Source organism: Nuphar pumila, chromosome 6 (assembly GCF_984573655.1).
Source record: "Nuphar pumila chromosome 6, dmNupPumi1.hap1.1, whole genome shotgun sequence".
In the NCBI taxonomy this organism is placed as follows: domain Eukaryota; kingdom Viridiplantae; phylum Streptophyta; class Magnoliopsida; order Nymphaeales; family Nymphaeaceae; genus Nuphar; species Nuphar pumila.
The window spans coordinates 110,547,095-110,564,043 of record NC_143254.1 but is presented as its reverse complement, the minus strand read 5'-3'; the positions used below and the strand labels follow the sequence as shown (position 1 = coordinate 110,564,043).

At 35.1% G+C, this 16,949-nt stretch overlaps 1 long non-coding RNA gene across 1 annotated transcript; it reads left to right on the top strand.

The window, feature by feature from the left end:
• Nucleotides 1–56: 56 nt before the first annotated feature.
• LOC149835695 (uncharacterized) lies at nucleotides 57–2,092 on the top strand. Its single transcript, XR_016432644.1, has 4 exons — nucleotides 57–238; nucleotides 559–921; nucleotides 1,835–1,948; nucleotides 2,060–2,092. It is a non-coding gene; the product is annotated as an uncharacterized LOC149835695 (long non-coding RNA).
• Nucleotides 2,093–16,949: the final 14,857 nt, after the last annotated feature.

The following is a 16,949-nucleotide window of genomic DNA, read 5'->3' as shown; positions in this document are numbered from 1 at the left end:
GTTTAACCGTAGATCCAGAGCCTTCTCCAGATCCTGCCTCGCCATTAAGGGCTGTTACCACCCGAACCCAAACGAAGAAGAAGCAGAGAAGAGAATGAGGGGTGAGTGACAATGAACGAAGCCCTCACTCTTTGCTTTTCAAGCGGCGGCCGGAGCTCTTCGCTGGAATTTCCATAAAGTTTTCCGATCATTCACGTCTTCCGATCGTCGGCGTTAGGGTTAATAATGGCCGAAACAGGTGGTTTTGATCGTACCGCAGTTCAGTTCCTGTTTCTCCTGATCACTTTGCCCTTTCCATTCTATTTCTAGGTTTTTTTATTGGCAGTGTGCTTTTTTTTCATAATTCTAGGTTTTCGTTCTGATTCTAGGTTCTAATTGTGTGCATTTTCTTGTTTAGTTGCATGGTCGTGGCTTTATAGTGTTGTGCGATGAATTGTGTGCATTTGCTTGTTTAGTTGCATGATTGCTTACTTTATAGTGTCTTGAGTGTGATGAATTGTGTGCATTTGCGTGTTTAGTTGCTTGATTGGCTTTCTTTTGTTTTTCTCTTGCGTTTAGGCGAAAGAGAGGTTCAGAAGAGTTATTGGACTGAGCACTCGGTGGATCTGACGGTCGAGGCGATGATGCTCGACTCCAAGCCAGCATATCTTGACAAAGAAGAATAACCTGAGGTCTTCCTTTCCTCTTATTGCTTCTTCTGGATTTTCTTTCTTATATCTCAATATTCATACTGCTGTCCCCTTCAGTTTGATGGATCTGGTAGCTATTTTCTGATTTCAGACGTTGAATTTGGTTTAATTTTGGGTTCATCCCAGACTCTTATGAGCTCAAGGATGAATCTATTGTGCTGTCTATATGAAGTTGCAAAAACGGAAGTTTCAATATCAGAAATGGTTGCAGTTCAATGTGCTTAGACACCTGGTATATCTTCCCTTTGTTTAGATAAATTGGACATTGCGAAGAAACTTTTAAATCTGGGTTGCATGTCCTCGATTTTGTTGCTTAGGCTTATCCTACAAATGGGCTGGTGTAGAATATGGTCATTAACTGGATACAACACAAGAGACCAATAAATGACCCTTGAGAGGACATGATGGACCAGTGTGCAATCCTTAAGTGGACATGATATATCAGTTTGTTGTGTTCATTATTCAACATTTTTAATTTTTTAATGCCTATTTTGTTATTTCCACTTCTGGTTTTTCTTGTTTGGACTGGGTTTGCTTAGTATGGAGGAAGGTTCTCTTTACTTCAGAAGGAATAAAGAAACATAGAAGTGAAGGTGGATTGTTGTATCGTCAGCATGCCAGTGTTTAGCACTTTCCACATTGTGTGGGTTTTCCTCAAACCTTTTCGCTTGATGTTGTGTTTTCATGTGTGTGTGTGGACGCACACATGCTTGTTAGATATACATGCACACTCCCACAGATACTCACACTTTGCATATCGTGTTGTATAATATAGTACATCCATCATGCGGGCATAAGCTTGAATCTGTTTCTTCTTGCTTTTTTATTGGCTCTCCTATGTTTTCAAATAGGTTCCTATGAGCTCGAGTTACTTGTAGGCATGAATTATTTTGTGGCCACATGATTTTTGCATCCTCTGTTTTCAGATTTCAAACCCCGGCAATTATTTTCCAACAATGCATGAACTAATAATTGATATGTGGTGACATTTAAATTGTTATGGCCAAATGGTTGAGTAATGGACATCTTAATAAAGGGTCCTTGATTTAAATCTTATCCCTATCTAGATTAAGAGCTTCATCCATCATGTTTCTTTTTCCTACTTATGTTTGTCATTCACGTCTCTCTGATTTTGTTGTTGACAGGTTGTAGATATAACCATGTTCTTCTTGCTAGTTGTTGCATTTTATGCCTCCTGTGCACCTTTTCTTGTCAAGAATGTCTTTGAATATGTGGCGATGAGCGTTTATACCCCAGTGGTAAGGGAACTTGTTTTAATTGGCTACCCACTTGAATTTTCGATGGTTATTTGTCATGGAGAATTTTTGCATAAGAATGATGTTTTCTTTATCATCTTCAAAATATTTTAGGCACTCTTGGTTTTTATATTGTAAGTTCGATGCACAACTATTGACCCTGCAGATCCAGGCATCTTGATCAGCCCTGATGAACGATTAGCTGGTAGAAATAATCTTGGTTTTCCTGGGCAGTTGTTCTCTTGAACTACTGATGAGTTAATGATGATACTTATCAATACCATGTGAACTTATAAAAATAGGTAAAAAACTTTCCCTGAGAGAACCTGAAGCAACAGAGCTAAGTTACAAAGTGCTGTGAAGCAGAAATCTGGTTATTGTTCCTACATTGGAGGCTTTTTCTATCGGTTGCTAGTGAAAGAAGACTGCTGAAAAAATTATGATGTTAATCAGCAGCAAACCAATGAAGAGGATGCTCTATTCTGCACATTGTGCAACACAGAGGTACATATTACTTTTGGACTTTACAGCTTCAAATTAATTTCAATCTATATATATATATATAGTTTTTCCGATTGGTTTCCTGATCTATAAAGGCAGAAACCTTTATCCTTATTGATTTGCTTTCATAGAAATAACTTGTTGCATGTGCCTTTTTCCTGACTTTCGGTAATTTTTATTGGGGGTATTATACATTGTGCTTATTTTGTGGTACCACAAACTTCAACAACCATTAATAGAATGAGTTGATTTCATTACTTTGATATTTTTCTCTTACTAATATTCTGGTACCTGTGTCCCTTGTCTAGTCAAAGTCTCAGAAGAATTCTTGGTGATTAATCAGAATTAGTGGTGCTTCCATTTCAATTTTTTATCTCACTTCTGTAGCTATGAACTTTTATACGAACTGACAAGGAGCATTCATGCGAGTTTGTGCAATTAATGTTGTAGGTTATGTTGTAGGTTATTACCTTTTTTAATTGTAAGTACACCTTGTGTTGTATCAGAAATAGTAGCCTAGAATGAAATTCCGTAGGTTCTCACTCATATGGTCCTTCTTTCCAGCTGTCACACGGATACTTCATTTTGCTGCCGCTCCTTGTATACTAGTCGAATTGAGAACTTGAAAATGGTTGTATCCCTATATCCGCAGCCATACCATGTGACATAGGTTTTGAATTTTGAGGCTCAGTTGAGTTATATTATGTTGGTGTTTTTGGGGTGCATCTGTTGGGATACTGTCTTGTGGGTTTGGTTTTCAGAGTGGATTATGTTAATCTGCTTGCCAAAAGTTTGGCTATCAACTTTATGCTAGTTGAGTAATTTTTCCATGTAGCGCAAGCTTGTCTCTCTTGTACAAGTTGATAAGCTTTCATTTTAGTGATTGCTTATTCCTTTCCATCACATGAAAGCATGTTGTGCTTCATTTTCTACAGCCTTGAGACCTACCTACTATCACATTACATTGTGATTATTCAGGCAATTGTTATTTTTATTTTTATTTTGCTTCTTGCTTTGAAGTTTACCAATTCCTAGCATTTATTTGGTTATTTGAATTATTGATCAGGACAACATTAAAGTATCTGTTTCAGTTACAATCTTAAATATTCATGAGTGGTTTATTTTGGATCTTTTTTCATGGCATGCTAATCCTATATTAGCTGAATTGTGGAACTGTGTTCTCATGGGGTCAGGGTTTCCTCTTGTGCATGTGTGCATGTCCGTGTGTTGGGTGACTTCGATATTCGTAAAAATTATAGGAGGGGTGTTATTTTGGTGCGTTTTGGTTTTTCCAAATATTGACAGTAATTGGTGTGACATTCAATGAGCTGGATCATGCAAAACTTCATATGGCTGTATCTTTCTTCTCAGTTGAACATAAATGTGGCTCTGGTTCTTTTGTTGCGTTTGCATTCCAGAAACATGTCAGTCTCAACCATACGAAATAAAAATATCTGTATGCTTTATTTTCATTGTTGATGGATTTTGATTATGTGCAGAGAGTTTGAGCTCTGGTTGATAGGCTGCAGATGCCATCAACATCATTTGTGCAACCAAAGTACCTCCAGGAGAAATGTCATCACTGGCAAACCAATTGGTCTAAGTGAGAGTGCCTATGGTGACAACATTGGTCCGTCAAGTGCCTGGTTATTTTCATTACAACACAATTCTGAAAAAAGAATGGTATTTTTCTTCAATTTATCTAGACTCTTGACATGTTTCTCTCACTGAAGTAAAATTTAAAATTATGCCCTTAGTGCTCTTGTCATCTGCTTATTTTAATTGGGGTTTTCAATATCTCCAGGAATAAATATGTAAGGAGAACAATCCCTCAGCAGTCAAGTGCTAAGTCTGTGGAAGTCCATGAGTCTACCTGGATTGAATTCTGGAGATCAACATTCATACTATGATTTTTAAGGTGACTTACCGATAAAGAAAAGCTAAAACCAGCCTGTTGAAGCTGCATGTCTGTTGCATGATTTGTTGCTGCTGTTAATTAACATCATTTGCTGGTTTTTCGTCCATGTAACATGATGATACATGATGCACTCCTTCCTATTTTTCTGTTGATAGATCACATGGTTGTGGTTGTGGTTGTGGTCGTGGTTGTGCTTGTGCTTTTGATTATATCTTTTGGCCCATTTATTTGTAGTGTCAAATTCATAGACTTTATTTTCATGATTTACTACTTTGAATTAGGCTCTTGGCTATGCATCAGGGTCTGGTTACCAAGTTCACCAGGTTTAGAATGAAGCAAAATCAATGTGCTTCAGGTGCTGAGATATTTATTTGTTATCTATGTTGGGGACCAATCAGGTGCTGCTTTTCTCTTTATATGAGTTGTGATAATTTAAAGCATACATATTTGTGTGCCATTTATGGAAAAATACTTTATTTCATTCAGGTATCAAGTATCTCATCTTTCAGCTGTTTCTGTTGCCAGACTGTGTTGCTGCATTGGTGAAAGGGAAACGGTGATGAACGGCTGAAAATAATTTTAATGCATCTGGATCTGTGTATATCAAATTGGACCACATGCTCATTTAAGTCATGCAAAATCTCCATTAGCGAGAGTAGTTGATAGTTGTTTGTTGGTCTTTGTCTCAATGGAGACACGAGAAAGTTCAGTTACAGCCATTGCGAAGATATGTTGGCATCTTGTGGCTGATTAGTCTCAATGATTGGTTGCTTTGTGGTGGATTCCAAGCTTTCATACTAATGCCATTTCAGGGAGCAATCATGGTAGTGGGAGCATCTGAGCATCTTATAAGTGAATGTCGTTGTTGATCATCAAGCATTGTTTTTCATTTTGATGCTTCAAAAATTACTCACATGAATTCTTTGACTCCTTATCAACAACCATCACAAGAATCAATACCACCGACCGACAAAAATATATCAGTGTATCTTTCTTTTAAGAAAATGCAATCTATTATAAGAACTGAAAGGCATTCTTTTAAAAACCCATCGATGCTTGTATGAAAGGATAAGAACATGTACTGAAATCTATCTTTTTTATCAGTTTGAATGTACCCTATCAGTCTTAGGTTAGCCTTCATTAAATGGTTCAAATAAATAAAAATCATTTTGAAGAACTCTTCAAATGAACCATAAAATGTTCCATTAGTCCATTCCTGTCTACGCCATGCTTGTTTGCAAGTGACTTCTATTTCTTCCTTGCAACTGATGTCTTTCATAATTTCTCTTAGAGTTGTCTTCAGGTTATCGTACATGTATTTGTAAGTAACATCTGAATTCACTTGGAAGCTACTTTTTTTTTACTACAAAGTTGTCTAATAATCCACCACATGTATGTTTGCTATGATACTCACTTAAAATAACTCTGCTTTGCTTACGTTTGTGCAATAAATATTTCAAGGGCAAACAATTATAAACTGCAGGTTCTTTCTCGTGCATACGGCAATGACTTTATTATTGTAGCTTTTCAGAAATTTTATTTTATAGTTATTCCTGAACACATGATCTTTTTAAAAACTTGCAACAATGTTGAAGATCATTAAACATTTTATCGATAGCAATTTCTTGATCGTTTGAGCTTGTTGTTAGCCACTGGAATTGTTCACGTTCATTAAGTGATTTGTTATATAATTACTCATACATATGAGATGTTTTCGCTTCAATGATTTTCAATTGCTCTTCATTGTATGAGAATTCATTGAACGAGAACCTATTCAATGTCTTATTATGTAAAAACATAAAATAGTTCTTATGCCCAAAAAATGTTCATATAACTTCTACAACATATCAAGGCTTTAACTTCTCAAATGTCATCCGTGCATTGCTTTCACCCACCATTATTTGTCTCATGTATTTATTATCTTTGTTCTCTCCCATCAACATGGTATAGTCATCATCATTGATATCATCCATCTGATTCTCCACTGCTACCACTAATTGATTGTTCGGTTATCGCTTTCAACTTATCCATGCATTCAATATTCTTGCATTTTCAAGAGTCATAAATTAACCATATATACAAAAATACACTAATTGCACCTATATCTCAAGCATAAATTAAAACTTGTACCTAGCTTTATCACTAGCATAGGTTTGCCAACGTGGTTTCCCATCCTCTGTAGTGATCTTTTGATCATGCACAACATCAATTGTTCATTTTTTATTGCTTGCATGTAGAAGATGCACGTTTTTCAAAAGTTTTCCATCTTTAATTTTGTAAACAAATAAGTGTCGCCACTAAATAACATGGATTTTACGTCATCATCAACCAATACTTCTATCCATAAATGTTGATAATCTAATTTGGGATCTCCCCTATACCGAAGGTTAACTGACTTTCACATATTTGGTTTTACGAGACAACAAAGCTATACATTTTTTATAGCTATTATTTTTGAAGACCAGTATAGATCTCCAACCGCTACAGTAACATATTTTAACCCTTTCAGAGGTCATCGTTAAGTGCCTACACTAACCACACAACATATCATTTATCTTCAAAAGCTCGCATGTGAGAAAAGGACATTTATATACACTATATATATATATATATAAACATCCACAACATGGGGTTATTTACGTGATCATATCTAAGAAAAACATTAAATCGTTAAGGAAACAAAAAAAAAAGCAAACATCGTGCCCAACATACCATGTTTATTATACAAGATCTGCAACATATAAACGACAAAACTAGATGGAATAGAAGCATATGAATCATAGAAACAAATGAGAAAAATTATATTTTAAATAATTGGTTCAACCGTTAAATATGTGCTTATAAAAAAAAATGTTTTCGATGATTCTGAGATGCTCGAGAATGGAGTTTCATTGGAATAGTTGCTAAAAGTATTGTCAAAAAAGTCACCGCTGAGAAGCAGATTGGGGACCACTGGTTGGAGACCATAAAGAACCCTAAATTTATGTGGAAAAAGCCCTGGGTGCGGTGTTTTAGTTTTTATACTCACGAACTTCACACATAATGTTATGTGAACTTTGTGACGTATGTGCGAACTTTGTCAAGTATGTACGATGTTCCAAAGTTTGAGAGTAACATGAGATTCACACTTATGTGCGAACTTCATGACATATGTGCGATGTTCTGAAATTTGAGATTAACAAAAAGTTTATCCAGTTTCGCACATGCAAGGGTTAAAAAGATCACTGTGAAGTTGAGCATTTGCGATTTTGGACATGGAAAGAATAGCAAATTTTTTCGGGACATTGCGTGAAATGCGTCATATTTGTTGTACATTGCAGTCATTTTGTGTGTGTATATATATATATATATATATATATATTGTGTGTGTTTTGTGTGTGTGTGTGCAATCATTCATTAAATTATCATTTGTTAAATTGTCATATATAGACTAGTTTGTATTTTATTACATTGTGAATTTTAAACTGATTGTAAGATTTACATGATCAAGAGACAGAGGATCCAACACTCCTTATGCATCGATTCTACTAGTGTTTAACACAATCTTGGTTCTTAATACTATCGGAGGAAGCGAAGGACTGACTGAATCAAATACATGTTTAAATTTTTTTGAAGGTCACATCATGACAAATTCGACAGTCTTGTAGATTTCATGGTGTAGTTATAAAACCCAACAATCAACACGTTTAAGATTTTTGATTTTGAGATGACCATCACCTTGAAAGACGTAACAAACATCATCAATTGATGTGGGTTGTGCATTCAAAGCACCTGGGCTTGAAGATTTGAATAAATGTATGAGCATGTTCAGTTTCAAATGAATGAATGATTTTCAAATGAATGAATGATTGTATGAACATGTTTATTTTTTAATGAATGAAATGAATATATATAAGTATATTTATTTTTTAATTAATAAATGATTGTATGAGCAATATTTACTTAAAGGAGATTCGTAGGATATATCCATGAAGTTTGTACTGTATTTGCGAAGATCGGAATGACATTCGTGGACTTATCAGAGTATAAAAGTTGGGGACATTCACAATTGATATTTTGCGAATGTCGAAAGACATTTATGAACCTTTCTCTAAGAATATTTATTTAAAGTAGATTCACGAGTTATATTCGTGAAGTTTGTATTGTATTTGCAAAGGTTGTATTGTGTTTGCAGAGGACTTATCAAAGTGTAAAAGTCAAGGACATTCACAACTCATATTTTGTGAATGTCACTAGATATTTGTGAACTTTCCTCGAGAAATATTTACTTAAAGGAGATTCATAGGTTATATTCACAAAGTTCGTAAAGAGTGCAAAAGTCAAAGATATTCACAACTGATATTTTGCCAATGTTGTAGTTCATTTATGAACCTTCCTCAAGAAATATTTACTTAAAGGAGACTCACACATTATATTTGTAAAGTTTGTAATGTATTTGTGAAGGTTGTACTTGGTTGTGAATGACATGAGGTCCGCACATCCAATTGAACCTTGACATACATATATTATCATTCATTCCATTCATTCAAAAATGAACATGTTCATACAATCATTCATTCATTCAAAAATGAATTTGCTCATACATATATTAATTTTCTTCTTCTATAAAATGAACTTGCTTATACAATCATTTTATTCTAATGTGTGAATGTTGTCCAATTATGGTGAGGTTCGCAACTTTAACACGTATTTATATTTATGTATTCATTCAAAATGAATCTGCTCATACATATATCCATTTATTAAAAATGAACCTGCCCTTATATACATTTATTTCATTGATTCAAAGTGAACATATATATATATATTCATTTATTCAATCATTAAAAATAGGACTCTGGAATTATATTAATTTCATTTACAAATTACATATTGAAAACATCTTATTACAATGTTATCAATGACTTAGAAAATCTCATATTTGCTTCATGTCAACTTCTTCATCAAGGTCCTTTGATGTCTCTTCCTCTAGATCCTTTTATTTGGCCTTTGGACCTTTTAAGGTAGTAGACTTCGCTTTTTTTATGAGAGATGTTTTTTGTTGTTTCTTTTGCTTTGTTGTCTCCTCGACTGTATTCTTTTGGGCTGCCTCTTTTTCATTCTTTTTCCTCAATTTCTTATAATAATTGAACATACACTTCCTTTAGTTTGTTGCATCAGCCTGAAAAAAAGATTATTAGCAAAGAATAAATATAAACATGTACCTTCATGAAATCGACTCATGTTTTTGCCTAAGTAATGAGTAATGAGTTCGTACTAGATTTTAAGATCTGCATAATATTTTGAGTTCAAGACAAGTAATTTATCTATATGTAAACATAAATAAAATGCAATGTTGTTCAAGAGATACCTTGTCACATTCTTGAAAATTATATGACACGTTTTGGTTTTCCAAGAAAGTCCTTTTTTTCGTATAAGATCATTCAATCATTTACTATGAATAATGTTAAGTAATTAGTTTATCTGAATTGGTAGAAAAAATGAGAGGACTATCACTTTGAAGACTCACCTAGAAATACAAGGTAAGGTAAATGGTCTTTGTTTATTCATTTCCTATTGTCATATTCTGATTGTGATTCTAGATAAGTCTTTCTATGAATCAATACAAATGTTACATAATCGTCATATGTGATACATTCATGTTAGATTCAAATGAGTATATACAAACGTAACAAACAAACAAATATGCAAACCTAACACTTACATCACTGGTCAACAAAGTATTTATATAGAAATCATATTCGGGTAGCTCTAGAGTCTAACTCTTTCCTAGTGGTTGGTTATCATAAACTTTTTTTTATTTTTGCTGCCACATTTTTGTGTAGGCATCATTATCACAAAAGGTCTAAGATACACATAAAAGATAATATATTAGACAATAAAAAAACATAAATATGCTACAGCATAAACAAATATATATATATATATATGAAAAAACCTACATGATAAATCTGGTGGCAAATATTAAATAAAACATAAAAAAACATACAAAAAAAGCATCAAGAGTAACGGTCAAACACAAATATGCATAGAGCTATTGCTCATATCGACAAACAAAGAAAAAAGTTTGAAATAAAATAAAACAATACACACACACACACACACACACACTTTCGACCTAACCTAGGAAGTTGATGTGAAGGATACCATAACCTCATCAGAATGCAACCAAATTTTTTTTTCGAGAATCGCCATAAGGAGAGAGAAAAATATTGTGGGTTTTAGAGGGAAAAGGGTTAGGGTTCTTTTTAGAAACAAACAAGAAAAAGAAACAAAATGAACAAAAATGACTTTATATATGATTCAAATGTGAAGATCCGCAAATATGTGAAGAATTTCGCATATTATAATACAAACTTTGCGAATATAACTTGTGAATCTCTTTTAAGAAAACATTCCTTGAAGAGATCCACAAATCTATGTGGATATTCACACATTTGTATATATAGATATTGTGCCTCATTTATAGACTATTCGAACATTAGCATATTGCACATGAGATTAACAATTTTTTTGAAGACGTAAATGTGAACCTCCCCATTTTTTATGAATGTATGTACTAGCATTAAATACGATACTTTGATATTTAAAAAGTGACCGTTCACATTTTAGGGTTTTGTTTGTGGTCCCCAACCCCTTTCACCCCACCGTGTTTCTCTTAGCAATTTTTTCTAGCCTTTTTCTTGTGACTATTTTCAACGACTATTTTTTAGTGAGTATTTTTGGTAGCACTTCATCAAGGACTTTTTGAGGGTTCGAGACATTATCGGGGGTGAGATACTTCAGTTTGCATATCGTTAACAGCTGAAACAATAATGTGAAAAGGATTTTAGAGAAGATAAGAGGTGGAGATGCTGAGATGGTGAATGATGTTGATGATCCTTAGCTGAAGGAGAAGACCCCAGTTGTGGAGAGTGTATATGAGGATACTGAGGAGGTGGAAGATAGCCCCTTAGAGGAGCAAGTGCATGATCAAAGTTAGATTACAGGATTCACAGGTTTAAGAGTCAGATTGCAGATGAGACAATTTCACCTTAATCATTTTGCTCGAGAAAAGAGAAGGTCTGCAGACAAAAACAATAATCCGACTGACATTAAGAACTCAATGATTGAAACCCCTGATGTTGAGTTTTTTCCTATTTCATCAATTAATGAAATGAACCCAAGTAGAGTGCTTCTCAATTTAGGATGCACATCTTTCAATTATACAAAGAGTCAATTTTTGTACGAGTAGGTTCATTTTTTAATGAATGAAATAGATATATGATTGTATTTATTATATATATATATATATATATGAGCAAGTTCATTTTTGAATGAATTGAATGAATTATTGTATGAACATGTTATTTTCATGTAGATCTTGCAAGTCTCGAACATGAAGTTTCATGCGGATCACACAAGTTATTTTTATTTCATGTGGAAGTTAAGCGGATTTCATGAGGTACACAAAAAAATGTGTGAATCTATGTTTTAGTGAGTACCCAGAGATTGTACCAACATAGTTTATGTGAAATTCAAGATTAAGTGAAAACATCGTGTGAATACAGTTTTTAGTGAGAGCTTACAATATTTGAAAAGCATAGCGATATATCGTGCAAAACTAGAGAGAAAATTCACATATTTATAAGAAAATTTGCATATTTGAGAAGTTTGCATATTTGAAAAAAAATTCACATATTTGAGGGAAATTTGCATATTTTAGGAGAAAATTCACATATTTGGAAGAAAATTCGTTTATTTGCATATATGAAAGAAAATTTGCATATACGGAGGAAATTTGCTTGTACAAAGGGTAAAATGTCCTTTTAAGCAAAAAAAATTATGTACTTGGACATCAGGTAGATTTCGAAAATAGTAGGACATTTTCGAGAAACACGTCATTTTTATCATGCACTACAATCATTTTTTGTGTTTTATATTACTATTAGGCATGAATTTATGAATATTGTGCGATTTGATTTTGGTTATAATATTATGATTTTTTATTAATTAACATAAATACATAATCTATAATGTTTGTAGGATTTAGATTTTTGATTTGGTTTTTTTATAATGTCATAAATGTTTAGTTGTGGTTTTAGGTTTTTTTTTGTTTTTCTTAATTATCATTAGGCATGAATCCATGAATATTGCTTAATTTGATTTTGGTTAGAATATTAGGTTTTTTTTTATCAGTTAGCATAAATACATAATTTTTGAAGCTTGTAGGATTAGATATTTGATTTTTTTAATGTCATGAATTAGTTTAGAATCCTAGCTCTGCCCCTGTCTAGAACTTGTCCATCCATGCTAACGAAGGAGAATAGAGAATAGATATATACATGGAGAGGACAACACAAACAAAAGATCCTTTCATACCATAACTGCAGAGAAAAACTATTATCCAACCGCCGCCTGCCTTTACAAGCTGCTCTCAACCAATGGATCGAAGAATTATTATTGCTCGAGATGGACAGATTCGATATGATCATAGGACCATATTTTAGAATCAGGTCAAGAACCAATTGACTGGCTTAACCGAACTGACTCACACCAACATACACCAGTTGGCCCACGTCTTACGACAAACAAAAGCCACACAAGTACTTGTATCCCTTCGGATGGATACAAGCTGTAAGTTTCTGTTTGGAAACTGGCAGTCGGATGCAGATTATGCATTTGAAAAAGTGGCAGCTGCCAAATCCTGAATTTCATATTCTTTAGGCTGTGTTTGGGAACCTAACAATGGGATGGGAGAAGCGGTTTTGATGCATTGCTAAAACATGGTTTTGAAATTTTATGGTATTGCCAACTTTATGAGTTGTTTGAGAACTCTCCATGGTTTTCAGATGGTTTTTGTCAATGCAAGGAATTGGTATTGGCTACCAAATAATTATGGTTATTTGGAGTCCAAGGGTCATACGTGATTTTGGATTGTTTCTTTCCTCATTTCACCTACACAGCACAAACATTTCCCTTCCAATCAAACTCAAAGAAAAAGGTCCAAATTTTGCAGAAAAGCAATTGTGCTGCATCGATTCAAAACCCTAAAGAACATCACTGAATCAACACATAATCACATACAAATAACAGTAGAAATTTAAGCCAAAAATTCATAAAAAAAAAAATCACTGCACACAAAGATCAAAAAACCATACTGATCTAAGAAGGAAACGAACTACAGGAAAATTTTCATCCAACTTTATAGCTAGAAATCACAGTTAAAACAAGAGTACCAAACAATCTGATAAAACGAAACCACCGGCCACCAATATCCATAAACCCCCAACAATCCGAGTAAATATAATGGTGGAAAGCTAAAAAAGAAACAAATATAGAGAAAATTAGATAAAAAATGCAAATAAAGTCAATAAAAATCTAAAACAAAAAGATAAAAAGTAAAAAGTAAAACTTGCCTTCGTATCTCTCTGCAAGCTTCAATGGAGGGAAGAAGAAAGACGCTGTGGTAAAGAAGGGCGGCTGAGAAAAGAATAAAGAGGCTGTTGCAGAGAGGGGCAGCCAAGAAGACCTGTGCATCGGGCAGGGTGTTGGGCAGAGCGTCCGTCCGTCCGTGGAATCGGCAAAACCCACCTCCATAGGTGGGTGTCGATTTTTATGCATTGGATGCCAAAACCATCCCCATGATCCACATTTTGCTAAAACCTTTCTCCCAAACATCAGAGTGCATCGACAATTCTGCAACCCAACGCCGATATTCCATTCCCTAACACACTATCGGGTAGGAGTGTCAACGGGTTGGGTTTAATCGGATCTACTATAAGAGAAATCATACCCTAACCCAATACATGAACCAGACCCTGTAAAATAATATTTTTTTATCATTTTTACATTTAAAAAATTGTGGGTCTTAATCGAAACTCGGGTCGAGCCAGAGTCTGGTATAAAATTTCACAAAATATACTTGGGTTCATGTATTAATTAATCGTACCTTTAGGTCCGTACCCGGGTCATAATCGGGTCTTCTTTTTTGTCACCATACCCGGACCCTATAGGGTTTGGTCCCAGTCGGGTCTGGGTAAACTAGACCGTTAGGGTACATTTGGTTGTGTTTTTGAGATGTAAAAATACTATTAAAAAGAGATTCACTTTCATATTCTCATGATATTTTAAATCTCATGTCACCTCATGAGCACATTGATGAGATTCACTTTTTAAATCTTTGAGTTTTATGTCAACTCATTTTTTATAAGGTTTGCTTTTAAGGTTCTATGCAAAAAATTTCATCTTTGGTTCTTTTTAGTTAATATTCAAATGATATTTACTTTCTAAAGTTTATTAAGAAGTGAATCTCATGTGATTACCCTGAGTGTAAGTAAAAAAAAGAAAGAACCTCAATTCCCATCTCAAATGCATAAACACCCAACCTCACTACCAGTTTCCAAGCATCCACCACCACCAATAGCTTGTCCACGTTTTTGCCAATTGCATTAACCCTCATTCCTAGGGATGGCAGTAGACCGGGGGACAACGGGGCTCCGCCCTGCCTTGCCTCATTTGGACCGGGGATGAAGGGCATGAAACGGGGATAGAGGCGGGGATGAAAGTTAAAATCTATCCCCGTGCAGAGATGGAGGTGGGGATGAACTTACACTTTTCCCCCCCCCCCCCCGCCCCCCTCCCAATCCCTGCCTAGCCCCACCCTGCCCCGTCCCCAATCCTTTAAGGGATGACTATAGACTAAGGGGAAACAAGCCCTGCCTCGCCTCTCCCCCCGTTTGGACCGGAGATGGATGACATGAAACGGGGATGGAGGTTAAAATCCATCCCCCTGCGGGGATGGAGGCAGGGATGAAGGTTTGGATTATGAAACAGGGTGGGGGTGGAGACCTTGTCCCTTGTCCCCTGCCCCCGCCCCGGTCCACTGCCATCCCTACTGATTCCAGCTACTAGCGTCCGAACATATCCTAAATCAAACCCTCCAACTGAAGGAACAAACCCAAAGATTATCCAACAATCCAGAACCCCATTTCAACTCTCTATAATTCTCATAGCAAGATCTCCATGTTTCCTTAAGCTTTGAATGAAACACAGGCTTCCATTCATCATGGACAGCTATGTTAAAAAAAAATAATCCATAACTTCCAGATAATAATTTGAAATGCTAGCTTCCAACGTTTCCTTGAGCATTCCCTCTGAACAACGGGTCTATTAAACCACCAACTTAATTGCTGAATTAACTATGAGAGAGTACATTTGACTTGCCAACTGAATACCACACCGTTGTAATCTATCTGATGCAATGTTGTCAGTATCGATGCATATCGGCCTGTATTGGGTCTTATCGGTAGAAAATCGATACACTTCACCTTTGAATTGGCCATTTTTTAAAAAAAATGTAAAAAAAATGCTTAAATTATTTTAATATCATTTTAATGACTTTAACACGTGTCATGTTCTGATTGACACATAATATTATTTATTTATTTATTTATTTTTTGGCCAATTCAAAACGATTCATTTGAGTATCGGTATAGACCAATTCATCTGAATCGATACAGAGCAGATACCTATACTGACAACATTGATTCTGATGTGGGAAGTATGTTTTCACAGGCCAAGGACACTGTCCAAAAAGCATGTTTATACCACACCAATCTGTGCCAGGGAGCTGGTAGATTCCGAATGGTACCTTGTGTTGTGTTGAATAAACTACCAACTGGGGCTCCGCTTGTTTGGTACGAGCTATTAGTGCACGTCACCTTGTGTTGGGATTTTGCGAGTTCAAAACCTAATGGTACCTTGTGTAACTGGTGGGGTCTGCCTAACCCCAGAAGAGATCAAATCCAGAATACTAGGCTCAACAATGTTACGCGTTATAGACAAATAGTTGGGACTGCCCCCCACCCATGATCAATTCCTTACTAACACTGTCATATACTTCCCCAAGAAGAATAAGGGAAGACCAACCTTCAATCCAAAGCTTCCACATAGATCCCAATGAATGTGATATTGCACACAATTCCATCCCCATAAAATACCCAACACCATGACTTGTGATAACGTCTTACATATGCCTAAACGCTATAGATTCTTTAATTATTTCTCTTTCATAAACGGAGTCCAAATCAACTCTTGATTTGATAGGAATTACAGGGGAGTGCCTACTCGTATTTGTGCCTACCGTCAACATACTGGGCTTCTAAAGTTTTTTTTTTTTTCTTCTTCATGTTTTTCTTAAATTTAACCACATATTTGTCTTCTACATGCCTGATTTTATGAGAACGGACTATTGGATTGTTCAATTCTAACACGTGCGTATGTTTTTATAAGATTAAAAAATCAACATTATATAATTTTAATTAATAATCAAGCTGAAAATTCACATTTTCTCATAAAAAAAAAACACGATCAAAGTATATTTTTTAGCAAATTGATTATGCTGAATGCATTTGCAGGGTCAGATTTTATATATGTAGTGAGGGGGCAGCTGTAGGGGTGGGAAGAAGCCGGCCCTATCAAAGCCCAGCCCATCAATTGATGGGCCGAACCATTGGGAAAACTGGCCTCTGGGCCTAAACAAGCCAGGTTGGGCTGAATATATATACATATAATATATATGTATATTCAATACATAATAATATA